Consider the following 17,866-nt stretch of genomic DNA (forward strand, 5'->3'; position numbering starts at 1 on the left):
CCAGCAGATTCCACCATTAATTAGTCCTGAGGACTGTCTACTGGCAACTTAAACAAAGCGAATGCCTCGAATTCCTTCCCGGCCCAGCGGTCTGGCCACGAGAGCACCATCGGGCCGGGGCGCGCGGGGCCGGCGCTGCGGGCCGACCGACGGCTGCGGCGGAGCCCTTCCCTCGCGCGGTGCGCGCCCCCGCCCCCGCCGCCGGGCCCCGCAGCCCTGCCCGCAAGCCGGCCCGCGCGCTCCCAAATCTCTCCTCCTCCTCCTCTCCTCCTCCTCCTCCTCGGGAGCTCCCGGGCTCTTCCTGTAAGATCACTTCCTTCCTCCCCGGGTGCCCGCGGGCCCCGCGCAGCCCCCCTCCCCGGCGGTCCCGGCTCCCCCCCACACCCCGCCCGGCCAAGCCGCTCCCCGCCCCCCACCGGGCCCCGCGCGTCTCCCCACCACCACCACCACCCCCCCACAACTCCCAAACTCGACCCCAAAACTCCTCCTCTGCCCCCTCAAACACGTTCCCCTCAGTTCTTGGCCCCAAACATTTTTTTTTTCTACCTCAGATTCTCGCTCTCCCACCAAGAAGTCTCTCAGAACCTTCCCTGCCCCCCCCACCACCCATCCTCCAAAGGAAAAAAAAGAAAAAAAATCTCTCAACTCCAAAAGAATTCTCAAGGTCTGGCTCCAGAGATGTCCCCTTCGGAGCTCTTTCTCCGAAATGCCGCTCAAACTCTACCCCCCACTTCAACTCCACACACCTCACCCCCGCCGCCCTCGCCGGGGTGCGCCCGCCGGTTCTGCTGGGTCACCCCTGGGTGCCCCGACCCCCTTTGGCGGAGCAGGCCGCCCCCTCCGAGCGCTCTCCTCTCTCTGCCCGGCCGCCGGCCTCCCGCGCCGCCCTCCCGCCACTTCCCCGCGGACTCCTCACCTCAGCGACTCTGGCCCGCGCTCCCGCCCGCCACGGGCTCCGGCGCTCAGCTCTCCACGGCCGGCGCCTCCTCCGGCTCCCGGGACTGACAATGAGGGGCGGGACTATCTGGTGACGTCAAGCTCCCAAAAGGCGTGGTTTAGTTTAGGGGCGGGGCTAATCGATGGTCCCGCCCCCTTCATCTTGCCTTTTCCCCCGTCTCTAGGACTTGAACTATTCCAAGTTTTTACCGCCGGTCTAGCTAGAGTGCCCAGCGCCTGTGCTAGGCGCGGTGGCAAATCGAAACGGAAGACAAGACCTATTTTCAAGAGGGGCATTCTCAGGGGATTGTGGGATTAAATGAGATAATCCATATAAAGGTATTTAGCCCAGGGCCTGGTATGGAGTAATCTCTCAACAAACACTATTTCTATTACTCAGCAAAATGTAGGAAAGGAACTCAGCTTGAACTCAGAAGGCATGGTGGGTTCCAGTCCCCACCTCCGCTATTAATTCCTTGTGTGATCCTAGGGAAGTCCTTTGCTTTCTACATTCCCTCCTGTTGCCTTTAAAATGGGAGGGGGCCATGACCAGATGGTCTCAAAGGGCCCTCCAATAATACTGTGACATTTTCCTGTGGAACTATACTATGTGCAAAGCACCTTGGGGGCCCAGAGAAGTGGGGAGGGGGTCTTTGAAGGGAGTCCAAGACCCAGCCCCAGCATGGTACAGGACACAGCTCTAGACACTCTCCTCGCTGGTGTCCTCCCACGTACTGGCGTAGAGTTGCATTCACAAGCCGGGACACAGATGCACGGAGGCCCGCTTCCTCTCTGATTGCAGCAGCATAGCTGGTCTCTTGAGACACCACTTGTGTAAGGTCCTTATTGCCTATGGAATAAAGGCCAAATGTCTGGCCTGGTCTGATCTCTTCCTACCTTTACACACACACACACACACACACACGCTCGCAGAGTTTATCCAAACTTCCCCTAGCACACCCACTGCTTTCCCACATCTGCCCATTGCTCATGCTCTGCCCTTACTGCCTCATCTCAGTTTACAACTCCTCCTAGCTTCCCCCAGCCAGAAGCTGACTCTCCCTTCCCTGAACACCCATGGCATTGTGTTAACTCTCATGTGGGCACAAACATTTTAACTTGTGTCAAACTGACCTCCTCTTTGTAAGCACTTCCTCACTTCCTTGAGGTCAGAACCCACACATAAGGTTGTGGAGCTCAAGTTCTGATGCCAGAAAACCTTGTGATGATATATCCATGTTCTGGCCCATACTAGCTCTCTTTGAAACTCATTCTCTTCATCTGTCAAATGGGCATATTAAGACAGTCATTGTGGTGTTTGTTTTAAAATCAGAGAAGACACGGTGTGGAAAGCACCAACGGCGGTGCTCCACAAATGATGTAGCTGCCATTCTTATTTATTTTTGTTGTTGTTATTATTATTATCAGCAATACTGTTTCTAGTTCCTAACACCAGATAGCATCCCTAGTGATGATACACCCAATCATTTCATAGTGGGAGACTCTAAGGGGCTGAGAGAGAAAGAGACTCTCTGAGAGGGACCCTGCACAGCATGGCCATTGGGATAGGAACTCCAATTTCTAGACCCCAGGTGGATTCTGCAGAGTCACAGCTGATACGCTGGAGTGTCTCTGTCACTCAGCACCCGTACAGGTTGGGGATACCTTCGAGTTCTCATCTTTGGCAGCAGAGCTGACCCGGTTCTCCCTCGTGCCTCTCTCCTCTCATTTTCCTTTCAGAGAGATGGATCTGTGTTAAACTGCCCTTGACACCCCCACAGTCTTCTAGCAGAGCTGTAGCTGTAGCAAGGCACTGGGCGTTTCCAGAGTGCTGGCCTGTGGGAAAAGGGAGTGCTGGGCTTTGGGGTTCTGATTAATTTCCTGCGAGGCTGACAGGCAAATGGCTGTTCTGAATTGCCTGGGCTGGTCCTCAAGGGCTCCTAACAAATCGCAGCTTATTTTTAGAATAAGAGATTCAAAAATGCCACTTCCCATGAAAGGAAGGCACAGCCACGGGATTGCTGCCGGCAAAGAATGGGCCTTGACTGAGTCCCTCCTGTGTGCTGAGTCCAAGCATTACAGACACTGGGAAGTGAGAACCCAGGACATACAGGGGAGGTTCTGAAGACAGAACTTTCTCTCCAGGACCCATGACCCCATCAGCCACTTATTCATTCATTTAAGCAAAAACCTTGTCACAGGACAGATAGGATTCAAATCTCAATTCCACCACTTACCAGTTGTGTGACCTTGGGCTTTCAAGGGTCTGCACCTCAGTTTCTGGTCTGAAGAATGTGAGTAATAACAGTACCTATTTCATACGGTGGCACAGGGGCTGTAAGGATCAAATGGCATAACGTGTGAAAGAGCTGTGTCCAGAGCCCGGCATCTAGTTCATGTCAGGATATGGCGGCTGCTGTTACCATTCCAGGAGGACCTCCGGTAAGGCCTCTCATGTGCTGGCACGTGGACTGGAAGTAACAGTCCTGACCACGAGAAGCTCATTGGGTAAAAGGAATGGAGGAGATTTTCATGAATAACCAAGAGAAGGTGTCTACCGGATACTGTTAAACAAACAAACAAAAATTGCAGAATTATCAGGTGTAGTAGCATCTCATAATTATATACTTAGTACATGGACTAAAAATGGAGAATACTGGGGACTTCTTTGGTGGTCCAAAGAATCTGCCCTTCAATGCAGGCGACGCAGGTTCAATCCCTGGTCAAGAACTAAAATCTCGCATGTTGAGTAGCAATGAAGCCCACGTACCACAACTACTGAAGCCTGTGGACCACAGCTAGAGAGTCTGTGTGTGGCAGAGAAGATCTGTAGTACCACAGCAGGGACCTGACACAGCCAAAGAAGAAAGAAAATTTTTAATGGAGAATATAGAAAACTAAATAAGAAATGTTCACCTTTTCTCCTTCCTTTTTGCTTTGCTTTCTTTGTGTCTGTGCCTGTGTGTATATATAGCAGGAATTTTCAAAAAAAAAGACTCCACTGAATGCTAAGAGAGAGGAAAAAGGATGAAGACATAGCCACAAGGTGTATCCAGCAATGGACATCTGGGCCAACTCTTCATAAGCTGTAGAAAATTCTACAGGTTCCATCTCATTCTTCTGGGCATTCCAAGGAAATACCCTGCCCAGACAATTCTCACCTTCTCCATCTCCCCAGCCCTTAGCTGCAGTTGAACTTTTCAATGCTATAGTCAGAGGCAGGATTCTGAACAGAACTCCCAGGAACCATGGCAAGGCCGGGAGGAGAGACCTTTACGCAGGAAGAATTTTTTTTTTTTTTTTTTGCTCCCTGTCCTATGCCCAATTCCCACCTCCCAAGGAAAAACAATCTGTCAGCATCTTATACCCACAGTGCCTAAACCTGACTGCATTCTAATTTCTCTCATTATATCTTTCTGTAATTTAAGTTTTTTACAAGGAGGATGTATTACTTGGTCATCAGAAGAGCGGCAGTAAGGATGCAGGTAAAAAGAAAGCTAACCAAGCCCAAGGTGGTTCCCTTTTGTTGATTTGCAATCAATAAACTAGAACAATGTGGTTGAGGCCAGTGCTTAAGTCTCACAGAATCATAGAAAGTGAGAGCCGGAAGGGATAAAATCACCCTCAGTTTCTCCTACCACCCCTCAAATGGCACGCTTTTAAGTCTCCTCACATTTCAGACCATGCATCAACACATGCATTTCATTCATCCATTCAACAAACACCTATGGATTCTCTGCTATAAACCGAGCACCATACAGGTTATGAAGGTCATTATTCCCACCTTGCAGATTAGAAAAACAAGGCCCAAGGAAGTAAAGTAACTTGCCCAAAGTCTCACATCTAGAGGAATCTAAAGGAAGACCTTCACAACATTAAAACCCAATCCTAAAGTATGAGGACTGAATTCCAAAGTGAGTGAGCTGCGCACTCAGGTCACTATGATTGCCTGGGTGGCTTCGGGCAAGTCACTGAACTCTTCCAGGAGCAGTCTGCCCATCTCTCGGGAGTAAGGGCATACCTGGATATTTTACACAAGTTGATCACAAAGTTTGTGATTTATATCTTATATCTTATATATCTTATATAAGCTCTGTAAGTTATATCACAAAGAGAAGTTGTTACATCAGCTCTTCTGGGAATGATTCCGCTTGGCACATTCCTGTTAGTGTGTATCCCCATGAATGTTTTACTCCCCATTAACACATTTAGGACAGTCTTCCTCACAGAAACGCATATTATTCCCCCCACTAACCTGGGATTTTTCTCAAGGAGGGGAACGATGCTTATTCATTTCTGATCCCTTTCTGCCTCCAGTACAGGATCTGGTGTTTCCTCCTTTCCTTCATTCTTTTCTTTATTTCATAACAAGTGGTTGAGAGCCTAACATGTGTAAGACAGCAAAGGTCTCTGCCTTCTTGGACCTTAAGACTGATGAAGGGACTTCCCTGGTGGTGCAGTGGTTAAGAATCCGCCTTGCAATGCAGGGGCTGCAGGTTCAATCCCTGGTCCAGGACCGAAAATCCCACATGTTACAGAGCAACTAAGCCCATGCCACAACTACAGAAGCCTATGTGCCACAACTAGAGAATTCACAAGCCACAACGAAAGATCCTGCATGATCCAACAAAGATCTCCCATGTGGCAACTAAGACCCAATGCAGCCAAATAAGTAAATAATTTTTTTTAAAAAAAGCAGCGCTCAAAAAAAAAAACAAGTTTCAAAAACCAAAACAAACAAAAAAGACTGGTGGGTGGAGGGACAAGAAAATATTAAGCACAATTAATTATTTCATAACAGCTGGATTAAATCCCACGGAATATCAGGCCAGGTGCAATAAGAGCTTGGGGAATGTGGAGTGGGGACCTAATTGAATTCCGGACACAGGGAAGGCTTCCTAGAGGAGGTGGCCTTGAGGCTCAGAGAGGTTAAGAAATCTGCTTAAGGTCACACAGCTGGTAAGTGGTAAAGCTGGGATTTTAACCCAGAAGCCCCGACTCCCAAACACATATCCCTCTACTAGACAACACTGCCTTTTATATCCTCTCTCCTTTTTTTTTTCGTAACTCTTAACAGGGAGAGGGAGCAAGACCTGTCTAACACAGGATGCTCCAAAGCAATATTTTCCGCAGATTGAGGGGTCAGAGCCCTCTTTGAGAATCTGGTGAAATCCATGAAACCTCTCCTAGGAACTACATGGACACAGACCCACAGAATCTTGCCTGCAATTTCAGGGGGTTCATAGGCACCATGAGGCCCAGGTTTAGAACTCACACCATGGGAACCTTACAGTGAGATTCTCAGAACCTCAGACAAGACACCAGGGCCCCATGGGGACCTCAGATTCAGAGACAGACCCCAGAACTCCATAAAAAGATTCTCAAGATCCAGGAGAAAGATCCTGGGACCATGTAGAGACCCCAAGTCCCTCCCCCACAGAGACATTCTTAAGATGCTATAAAGACCATAGAGGAGGCTCAGGCCCTCAAAAAACCGGCATCAACCCCTACACCTTGGAAAGCTAAGACCATTTTGGAGTCACTGACACTTTGAGGGAAAAAAAATGCAACCTACAACAGGCTTTGCACAAAATCCAGGCGTTCACAGACCTCTAGGAGGTCATCAATTACCCCCAGAATCAGGCCTCCTGTTCTCGGGCCTCCATAAGAACCTGGACCCTCCTGAGCCCCTCACGAACCGGGACAAGGTCCACAGATTCAAGACACAAACTTTAGAGTCAAGCAGCCCAGGGGTCGAATTACGGCCCTACAGTTTACTAGCCATGACCTTGGACCACTCACCTACAAACCCTCGGGCCTTAGCGTCTCACCTCCGCAAAGAAAGACTCGGCCACCTCTCCCTTCCCAGTCCGGCCCCCCGCGGCGTGGGCTGCGTGCCGGGTCGGCGCTGGCACCCGCGGGACCCAGGCCGCTCGGCTCGGGCGCCGGGACCGAGGCTGCGGCGCTTCGCTGTGGTCCTGATGGACCGACTGCAGCGAGAGCGCGGGCGGCGGGGGAGGCGGCGTGCCTGCCGCAGTGACAGCTCCGCGCCGCCGCGGGCCTGGGAAGCCGGCGAGGCCGTTCCCACCCGCCGGGCAGGGCGTTCCCGCCGGCCGGCTTCCTGCAGTCCCGGGCAGCCGAGGGGGGGAGGCGCGGAGGGGCCGCGGGGCCCGGCAGGCCTGGTTCCTGGCTTTCTCTCCGCGTTTCCTGAGCCGGACCGGCCGGGGGATGGGACCCAGCACAAACCTCCTTCCCGGGAGCGCAGCCAGAAAATCGCGTCCTGGTTCGCTCAGGTTCCTGCTGTGTCCCAGGACGATGCCGGTCGTGGACCAAAATCTTCTCGTCCTAACATAATGAGTACGATGCAAGAAGAAACGGCAGACCCCAGACCCCACAGCCCAGCGAGATTCCAATCCCGCGATGGAAGTTAGTTAATTTCATTATACGGATGAGAAACCGAAGGCTAAAAAAGTGAAGTGACATCATAAAAACATTGCTACTGATAAAAAAAAAGTGCTCACTACCTACCAGGTGCTGTGCTGCAAATGCGCTAAAGGAACTGTCTCTGAGCCCCCAGAACCTATGAAGATAACTATTGTCCCTATGTTATAAACGAGGAAACAGAACCAGAGAGCTCAAGTGGTTTCTGCAACTTCACACAGCTAGGAGTTAAATGCCAGTCTCCTGTTTCTGGAGCTCAGGCCATCCCACTGTCCTGCTTCCCAGATGTCCTATTTCAACTCATTACAGTGAGTAATCTGAGGATCAGAACCCTGTTTCCTTTGTTTCTGGGTCCCCCAAACACCACTTGGAACTTGACACAAAATAAGTGCTGGAGGGGACCCTGGAGCCTAGCACATTGCACACATGCTCAGTCATGTTGGACTCTTTGCAACCCCAAGGGCTGTAGTCTGCCAGATTCTTCTGTCCCTGGAATTTTTCCAGGCAAGGATACTGGAATGGGTTGCCATCTTCCCTACCCAGGGATCAAACCTGCATCTCTTGCATATCCTGCATTGGCAGGTGGATTCTTTACCTCTGCACCACCAGGGAAGCCTCCTGAAACCTAGCAGAGAAGCTCAAAGTTAGCAAGACTAGTAGGAGGCATTTTATCTGACTCCTTCTAGAGCCTTCATCACAGGGAAAATTCAATCTCTGCTTCAATACTTCCTACCATGACAAATTCTATCTCTCTCCCACCGTAATCCTTTCCTCTGTTGAGCAAATATGTTTGGTCTAAAATGTAAATACTTCATTTGGCTCAAGGTTCCTTGTAAACAGAGGAAGACCATTTCCCTTCTCATGACCAGAGTATATAGCACATGGTATTCTTAGCCTTTTCATAAAGGTTTAATAATTTTAAGCCTTTGTGAACTGAAACAACACTAGCTCTTCACCAAAGACGTTCCTCTTCCATTGTGTTGAGTTGTTTCAGAGAAAAGCAGCCCAGACTACATTTTCCAGCACCCCTTGCAACCAGAGACGATGTGTGCCATGTCCAGGCCAAATCCAAGTTAAAAACTATGTATGTTTTCTCAAAGCTCTGTCTTTTCTCTCTGTCTGCCTACTGTATGGGCTTCCCAGGTGTCGCTACTGGTAAAGAAACTGCCTGCCAATTCAGGAGACACAGGTTCGATCCCTGAGTCAGGAAGATCCCCTGGAGGAGGGTGTGGCAACCCACTCCAGTATTCTTGCCTGGAGAATCCCGTGGACATAGGAGCCTGGTGGGCTACAGTCCATAGGGTCTCAAAGAGTTGGACACAACCAAAGTGACTTAACACACGCACACGCCAACTGCATGCCAACACAGGTGAACTTGGGAAACCATGTGTTAAAAACAGGAGAACCTTGGTCAGCCTGGGTTTCACTCAAGTCACTTGACTGAATGGTGCCACATTGAACCAACTTCTACTTAGTGTTCAGACATTGATCTCTCAGGATTTCTCTATTTCAGCAGTTAGCATCATTTTAACAAACACTGGGACCAACTTGGGTTCATTGTTACCACCTCCACTTCACAAAGCAATGTGTTGGTCATAGAAAAGCTGCTTAAACATGTCCATTTGGTACTGACTGTGTCCAGCTGGTTCAGCTGGGCAAGAAATAGTCTCTGTTCATCTCACTGATTCACTTCATCCTTTCTATTCCCAAAAGGGTTTTGAGGTGGTTTCCATTGTAGCCACAAGCCTATTTGATGGTTAATTAAAGAGCAAGAATCAAGGAGTAATGAAAGGCTGGGCCAAAGGCCAGTGGAGAAGAAGGAAAGAAAAGTGAAAAATTGACTAATTATAGCAGAAATGCTAGGTCAAGTTTTCTAAGGATAACAACTGTGACAGAGCAAAAAAGCCCATAGCTCTGAGTTTCCTGGCAGTCAAAGCAAAGAGGGAAAGAGGATGTTACAAATTATATAGGAAGCAGTAAATGTTTGATTAGCCACACAAACCCCAGAACCAGATTGTGTTGCTTTGAAGCCCAGCTCTACCACTTACTTAGGCAGTTACTTAAATTCTCGGTGCTTCTTCTTTTTTTTTAATCTAAAAAATGGGGATGATGTGCTCTTATGATCATTAGAAGGATGAAATGAGCCGAGGCATATTCAGATCTTATAACAGGCCTATCACATGGGGTGAATTCTATATAAGAATTAGCTATTGCCACAGTCTGATTGGAAGAATCAGGTTGGTGACTTGCAAAAGACAATTTTTTCCCCTTTACTAAACTCTCAGAGGAAGGTATTCTATAAGGGACCCCAATGAATACAATGGACTATGCCTTAATCGGATTTACAACAACTGCTGGACCCTGTATCACACAGTCATTTGTCTTATTGGCTTTTGGTCCAGACAAGCCTTAGCATTCTATTCGGTAGGTAATTTGGGGGGCAGATTGTTGGGGTGCCTTAGGTGCCTTACTGATAACCCGCCCCCAAGGCAGGTAAGTGTGGGGACAAGCAAAGGGGCTGATGTCAGACAGACTCAGGTTTGTTTGTCAGCCTTTTCAAGCCTCAGTTCTTCACCCATAGAGGGGGGGACAATAAGAAATAGTATCTACCCAAGAGAGTTGCTACAAAGACTATGGGAAAGGATGGATACAAAACCATTGTCACAATGACTGGAACTATGAGAAGACTGCTACACTGACACTCACAAAATTGGGAAGAAACTGCCGAATTTAAAATAGGGAATCTCACCTGAGACCCCTGGAGTAAGGAGAATCTTTTCTTTAAAGGTTTATTTATTTATTTATTGGCTATGGGAGGTCTTTGCTGCTGCACTCAGACTGCGGGGGGTAAGGGCTACTCTTTGTTGCTATCCGCAGGCTTCTCCTTGCAATGGCTTTTCTTGTAGCGGAGCACGGGCTCTAGGCACTCAGGTTTCAGGAGTTGCAGCGTGTGGGCTCAGGAGTTTTGGCTCTCGGGCTCCACAGCGCTAGCTCAGTAGTTGTGACACATGGCTAGTTGCTCCGCAGCATGTGGGATCTTCCCGGACCAGGGGTGAAACAGGTGTCCCTTGCACTTCAAGGCGCTTCTTAAACATTGGACCACGAGGGAAGCCTGAGAATCATTTTTAATGCTTCCAAAAGGGGAACAGATAAGACTCTGAGTTTTCACTTATAGGAGGCTCAGGTTCCATCCCTGGTCAGGGAACTAAGATCCCACATGCCACGCGACGAAAATAAATAAATATAAAATTTTTAAAAATGGAAACAGAATTGGTCCATTTGCCCCGGGATGTGTTCCTGGGGCTGACCGAAGCATTACTTCTTTGCCTCTGGCTGGAATCCCCTTGGCCTGATTCAGTATGTTGTGCAGCACAAGCTGGTCTGTTTTTGGAGCCACCTCTGCCCAGTGAGGTACCGCACAGCCAGAGTGAACACTGTGTCCTCAGTCGTGTCCGACTCTTTGTGACCCTGTGAACTGGAGCCCACCAGGCTCCTCTGTCCATGGGATTCTCCAGGCAAGAATACCGGAGTGAGTTGCCATGCCCTCCTCCAGGGGATCTTCCCAAATCAGGGATCGAACTCACGTCTCCTGCATTGCAGGTGGATTCTTTACCACTGGGCCATCTGGAAAGCCCAGAATAACTACTATGCTACAGCAAAAGACTGTCTTTGAGGGGAAATGAGAACTAAAATCTCCCCCTTGGGTTTCCACGTGTTGGGTGCTTCGCATATTATCTTGCCTAACCGCCACAACAGCTTCAAAGGGCAAGCCGTGTCAGCAATCACATTTTTTTTTTTTCAGCAATCACATTTTATGGATGAGTAAACTGAAGGACTTCCCTGGCGGCTCAGACGGCAAAGCGTCTGCCTACAAAGCAGGAGACCTGGGTTTAATCCTTGGGTTGGGAAGATCTCCTGGAGAAGGAAATGGTAACCCACTCCAGTATTCTTGCCTGGAAATTCCCATGGACGGAGGAGCCTGGTAGGCTACAGTCCATGGAGTTGCAAAGAGTCAGACACGACTGAGTGACTTCACTTACGCTTTCACTTTCTTTTCAAACTGAAGATCAGAGAAGCAAAGTGATCTGTCTAGGGTCACACAGCTCAGAAGTGGCAAGGCTGGGACATGAGAGAGATGTGTCTGACACTAGCATGCATTTCTAACCACTAGACAACACAGCCTCTCCCTTCCACCCTGGGCCAGGATCTCCTCTCTCTCATGAACCTAAGCTGTTTGTTTTTCTCAAGGATCTTCTAGGAAACATATGCTGCAGGGACCAACTTATTCCTCCTGGCTGGGCGGTCCCTTCCCCTGTGAGAACCATCTCTTGGGTAAGACACATAGTGTCAGTGGAGTGACTCAAGCTGGTCGGAAGCTCTGAGTGGGTGGGAAACCAGCCACCGACATCATCACCAAGTCCAGTCTCATCTTCTCAGCCTCCTGGTTGGTCTCTCTTCCAGTTTCCAGGCTCCACCACCTCCCTTCCTCCTTTCACATACAGCTCGGGTGATAGTTTTCAACACTTATCTAACCAAGTCATTCCTCTGCTAAATAACCTTCCGTAGCTCCCTGTTGCTCCCAGGATAAAGTTTGAAGTCAGTTATTTGCTGTGACCCTCAAGATCCAGCCTACCTCTCCAACCCACTCTTTGCTCTTAGGCATCCTTGGCCCCCATGGATTCAAATATTCACAATTTCCAGCCCTGGGGTTCCCTGTGTGATATGAGGTGAACGAGCTGCCAGCCTAAGCTGGGTATCTGTCAGTCTCGCCTTCTCCCTGCCCTCTGGCCAAAACATCTTTGCCAGGAGGAACTGCTAACCATCGGCCGGGAAAAGGGACCAGTCGGGAAGACGGCACCAGCAACTCAGACTCTGTGTAGAACTCTGGAAAGCGAGGACATTATCCTGCATCCATTCTCTGTGTCCGAGGCTAACTGTCGGGGAGCTGACGTGATAAAGCAGTGAAGGGAAGCGAGATTTCCTTCCAAGTCTCCATGATGCCTGTGCCCAAGCTTTTAACAATTCCCTTACATGGTCTCCTGGGTGGAGGCAGAATTCACCCCTGTGTATGTCCATAATGTACACAGTTGCCGGATGCTGTCCCAGAGCACGCAGTCTTCCCATCTCATTATTCCCACTTGCCAAAGAGAATTGCTCTGAATGAGGAAGGCACCCACCGCTGCCGATTTCTGTGCTTTTCTCTGGTGCCCTTCCGCCACCTGGTGGTCATACCTAGAATAGAGGGCTTTCTGCTCTGAGGATGGAAGCGCATTAAACAAATTCTCCAGGGTAAAAAGCATTTTCATCTCAGTCTACATTCCCCTGTAAGACCCCAGGGCTCACCTGCACCTGAAATTCAGAGAAAGGCAGACTCACTTGTCTTGATTCCCTCTCAATCCCGTGGATTCTTGGGCCTGTCACTTCCCCTCTCTGGGTTCAGGATCCTCATTTATAAAAATGGGCCTGAAGAGACTGGGCCCTAACAGCTCTGATGTTCTAGGGTTATGTCTGAAGTTCACTAAGTGGCCTGTGACTCTGCCTCCATCCTTAGCTCCGTGGGAAGAACGTAAATTCCAGGAAGTCAGGGAAGTTGTTGGCTTGTTCCCTCTCTACCACAAGCGCACCGGTCAGTGCTTCATTCACAGATGCGTTACTGGGCTTGCGGCTGCATTCACAGAAACACTGCAGATACTGTGGGGCTTCCCTGGTGGCTCAATGGTAAAGAACCCGCCAGCCAATGCAGGAGCCGCAGGAGACGCAGGTTTGGTGCCTGGGTCGGGACGATCCCCTGGAGGAGGAAATGGCGACCCACTCCATTTATGGGGTCATGAAAGAGTCAGACATGAAAGAGCCAGATAGGACTTAGCAAGAAAACAACAACAACAGTATACAATGAAAGAGGTGAAAGGCATTCTGCCCATGTCTGAGGTCCCATTTGGAATCGGAACTTTGAAAATGACATGGAGAAAGTATAACTCATTCATAAAATAATAGCTGAAAGAGGGCTCTCAAAAAACCACATTATATGGGGGAACAGTTGAAGGAACCAGAATATTGACTCTGGTCTAAAAAAGACTCAAGGGGTACATGTGTTTTCCTTCAAATATCTGGAGAGGGCATCTGGGGAAAAGAACTGGGAGAACTAGGAATAAGGGCTGCTACTTCAAGGGGACAGATATTTCTCCCCCCTAACCAAAAGAAGTTTTCAGTCTGAGCTAGAAAAAAAAGAACAGACCTGAATTTAAATCCCAGTCTGTGCCTAACTAGACATTTTTTAAAAATAGAGTATAGTTGCTCTGCAAGGATGTGCCAGCCTCTGCTGTACCACCAGGTGAATTAGTTACATACAAACATATATCCCCTCACTGTGGGATCTCCCTCCCACCCCGCTCCCATCCCATCCATCTAGGTCACCACAGAGTTCCCACTGGCTGTGTGTTTGTAACCTTGGACAAGTGTCTTCATCATGGCAAGCCTTGGTTCACTCATCTGTAAAATGGGTATAATGTGGGGTACACAGGACTGTTGCAAGGAAAGAACGATACGAAATATTTTTTAAATGCCTAGTGCAAGGCCCAGGGCCTATTTTGTGCTGGGTGAGTATAGCTGTGGTTAAAAACACAGAGAGGGAGTGAGCACCCGTCACTGGACGTGTAAGCAGAGGCTCCAGGATAACTTGGTAGGAATGGGAAGGAGTTGAGCAGCTAGCAGTACTGTGGCTCCGGGAGGCTGTGTAGGCTGATAGTTAGCAATTCTGATTCTTGGCACACCTAGATGTTTATCCTGGCTTTGCCATTTAATTGCTGTGTAACTCACTTCGCCGTTCTGAGTCTCAGTCTCCCCAGCTGCAGAATGGGGATAAGGAGTTCCTGCCTCACCAAGTTGTTGGCAGATGAAGAAGGTAAAGCAACCAAAACGTGCACTGCTGTTTTGATGTTGGAGGAGGGCATGGCAACCCACTCCTGTATTCTTGCCTGGAGAACCCCTGGACAGAAGAGCCTGGCGGGCTACAGTCCGTGGGGTCTCAAAGAGTCGGACATGACTGAAGCAGCTTAGCATGCCTGCACGCTTTGATGCTAGTGGTTTGATTGGGGTTGTCCTGGATGACCTTGAAGGTCCCCTCCCGTCTGATATTCTCCAGGTTTGGATTCTCTGCCCTTGCCCCTGGGAGCAGAATGCAGGGGACCCTGGGGACGGAGGTAAATGCACTGTCCTAAGACTCCAGAGGAGCGCTTGCATCTGCTCCTTGCCAGGCGCAGGTAACCAGGGCACTGCCCTCCTCCTCCAACCACAAGCCAGCCCTTCCTGTGTTTGAGTTTGGCATCTGAGGAAGCCGAGGGGGCGGACACAGGATGGGTTATAGGACAGTGCAGTGGTGAACAGGCTGTCTGGCTCTCTAATCTGCTCATGCACTTTGGTCCCCAGATAAACCGTAAGCCCTGTGAGGGATCCAACTGCTGTCCAGGGTACAAACATTAACCAATAGCCGGGGGAGGTTCGGAGGTTGCCGCATGGTGGCCCAGGGGCCAGATCGGGCCCTCGGGTTTGATTTGCGGTCTGGATAGTTGCACAGTGGTTTGTTTTTAAACTAGTTGTCAACATTTAAAAATAAGGGAATTGCATAGAAAAATCCCAATTCCTTATTCTCTTCAGAGTGAGTAGAGCTGGTGTATTTCTGCCTGGGAGAGGTCATAGGAGATGAGTGGTGGCTGCCACCTTAGGTCAGGGCATATGAGCCCCAGTCACCAGTCCCCATACCTCCTAGTCATCTCACACCAGTCAGCTTCGGGCACTTATGACTGTGCAGGTTACTTAACCATTCTGAGCCTTAGTCCCTTGAGTTTATGATCCCTGAGGTTCTTTGTGACCCTGGGAGCGGACTGCAGGGGACCCTGGGGAAGAGCATGGGCTTTGTAATATCTAAGGACAATGGGAAAAATCCTAGTCTGTTATGTGACGCACGAGCGCTCTGAACTCCATTTCCTCATCTGCAAGAAGGGGGATAACGACACAGACTCCTCCCAGAGTTGATGCGAAGATTAAATACGAAGATGTATGTAAAGCATCTGAAACACAGCAGGTGCTCAGTGAAAATTCCTCATGAGTAAACCATGGCCCAGGCTCATTCAGTATTCTCCCTGCTTCTGTTTTGTTTTAAATATTTATTTATTTGGCTGTGCTGGGTCTTAGTTGCAGCATGCGGGATCTTTTAAGTTGTGGCATGTGTAATCTTTAGTTGTGGCATATGAACTCCTTATTGTGGAATATGGATTAGTTTCCTGATCAGGGATGAAACCCGGGCTGCCTGCATTGGGAGAGTTTTAGCCAATTTAACCAAGTTTAGCTTCCCTGGGTTACCAGGGAAGTCCCAATAGTCTGCCTGGCTTTGAATGCCACAGTCCTGGACACTGAGTCAGGTCTCAACCACCCTGTGAGGCCAGCGTTATCATTACCTGTGCTGTACAGAGCAAACCAAGGCTCAGGAAGATAGTAAACAAGCAGTGGAAGAGCTGGCTTATGTAGCCCCATCTGTCTGATCCTCAAGCCTGTGCTTTCCCCTCACAACCACATGCCAATTTGGCCCTGGACACATCCACTGGGGTTGAGTGTGAACTCTTGAGTTACAACTGTAGGGCCAGAATTCGGGCTCTACCGCTAACTAGCTTCCCAGGTGACGCTGTTGGTAAAGAATCTGCCTGCCAGTGCAGTAGATACAAGAGATGCAGGTTCGATCCCTGGGTTGGGAAGACCCCCCTGGAGTAGGAAACGGCAATCCACTCCATTATTCTTGCCTGGAAAATTCCATGGACAGAGGAGCCTGATGGGCTACAGCCCATGGGGTCACAAAGAATCGGACACTTCACTGTCACTAACTAGCAGTGTGACGCTGGGCAAATTATCTAACCTCTCAGAACTTCTGGGATTTGGACCATCTGCATGCAGGTTAAATGAGTTAACACTCATAAAACACTTAGGGCTGTACCTGCGTACACAGTAAGAGCTCAATAAATGCTGGCTATTGTTATCATCAGTTGAGCACTGGCTGTGTGCCAGGTACTGAGAGTACAAAGATCAATGACAGTCCCTGTGGGGCTCAAGGTCTGATCAGAGGACAGAGGTCAGAGTGTCTGCTGTCAGGGAGCCTGGCTGGGGAAGCAAGGCGGGTGGGGTGAACTCTCCATGTCTGCTTGTCAGGACCACAGTGCCCAGATAGTCAGTCAAACATTACTCTGGATGTTTCCGTGAGGTTCTTTTTGGATGAGATGGACGTTTAAGCCAGTGGACTTTGAGAAAAGCAGATTGCCCTCCATAATGTGGGTGGGCCTTATTCAATCAGTTTAAAGCCCAAATAAAACAAAAGCAAGAGTGACTTCTTAGGAAGATGGCCTTTGGACTTCATCAGCAACCCTGGCTCTTCTACAGCAGACTGCCTTTAGACTCAAGGTGCAACTTTCTAAAAAAATTGTTTATTTATTTACTTAGTTGGCTGTACCAGTTTAGTTGTGGCACATAGGATCTTTGATTTTCATTGCAGTACGTGAGATCTTTCAGCTGAAGCATGTGAGATCTAGTTTCCTGACCAGGGATTGAACCTGGGCCCCCTGCATTCGGAGCGCAGAGTCTTAGCCGCTGGATCACCTGGGAAGTCCACAAGGTGGGACTCTTTGGTCTGAATCTCCAGCCTGTTGGCCTCCCCATCAGATTTTGGATTCATCAAGCCTCCACAATTACATAAGTCGATTCCTTGAAATAAATCTCCTTTTATATAAATGCACGTCCTATTTGTTCCATTTCTCTGGAGAATTCTGAAAAAGGAGGTGTAGTACCAATACCTTTGCCAGAAGATGTATCCTTCTTATGTTTAGCGATCCTAGCCTGAAGAAGCTCGTCCAAGGGCCTTGACCCTGTCCCCAGTAGATGTAAAAGTTGGTTAATATTTGGGATGCATTTACTACAAGGATCACACAAAGCTGGGAGAGAGAGCAAATATAGAGGCTGAAATAATCAGGATTCAAAACCCACTTAATCTTCAGAACAATGTGTAGGAATCTACAAGAAGTGTAACATGGATCAGTGAAAAGTCCTCCCCTTGGGCTCAATTGTACAGCGATAGAGTCAGGGGTTGGGGGTGGGAGAGTGCGGGCAGATAAAAAACACTAGACGTGGATAAACACTTGGCATTTTGAGGAACTTCCCTGGTGACCCAGTGGTTCAGAATTGACCTTGCAATGTAGGGCACACAGATTTGATTCCTGATCCGGGGACTAAGGTTCCACACACCACAGGGCACCTGAGCCTGGACACCACGACTGCTGGGCCCACACCATGGAGCCCAAGTGCACAGCTGGAGAGCAGCCCTTGTGCATGCCACAGCTAAGACTCGACACAGTCAAATACATGAATACATATTTAAAAGAAAAGACTTGGCACTTTTAGTTTGACTAGAAGTCATGCTTTGATTCCTTCCTGGGTTAAGTCATGATGAGAC

General features: G+C 49.1%; 1 protein-coding gene across 8 annotated transcripts in view; it reads right to left on the bottom strand.

Annotated features, from left to right (window-relative positions):
* LUZP1 (leucine zipper protein 1) overlaps window positions 1-6,935 on the bottom strand; it is a 103,541-nt gene extending 96,606 nt beyond the window's left edge. For 3 of the 8 annotated variants that reach the window (XR_010662394.1, XM_065930022.1, XM_065930023.1), the window contains exon 1: window positions 917-1,002. The gene's annotated coding sequence lies outside the window, so the exon portion shown is untranslated. Of the gene's footprint in view, window positions 1-916; window positions 1,003-6,738 lie in introns of those variants that run through there. The other 5 variants (XM_065930026.1, XM_065930028.1, XM_065930027.1 and 2 more) reach the window with 4 other exon arrangements.
* Between the last annotated feature and the right edge of the window lie 10,931 nt (window positions 6,936-17,866).

The sequence above is a fragment of the Muntiacus reevesi genome, chromosome 3 (genome assembly GCF_963930625.1).
Source record: "Muntiacus reevesi chromosome 3, mMunRee1.1, whole genome shotgun sequence".
Classification (NCBI taxonomy): Eukaryota; Metazoa; Chordata; class Mammalia; order Artiodactyla; family Cervidae; genus Muntiacus; species Muntiacus reevesi.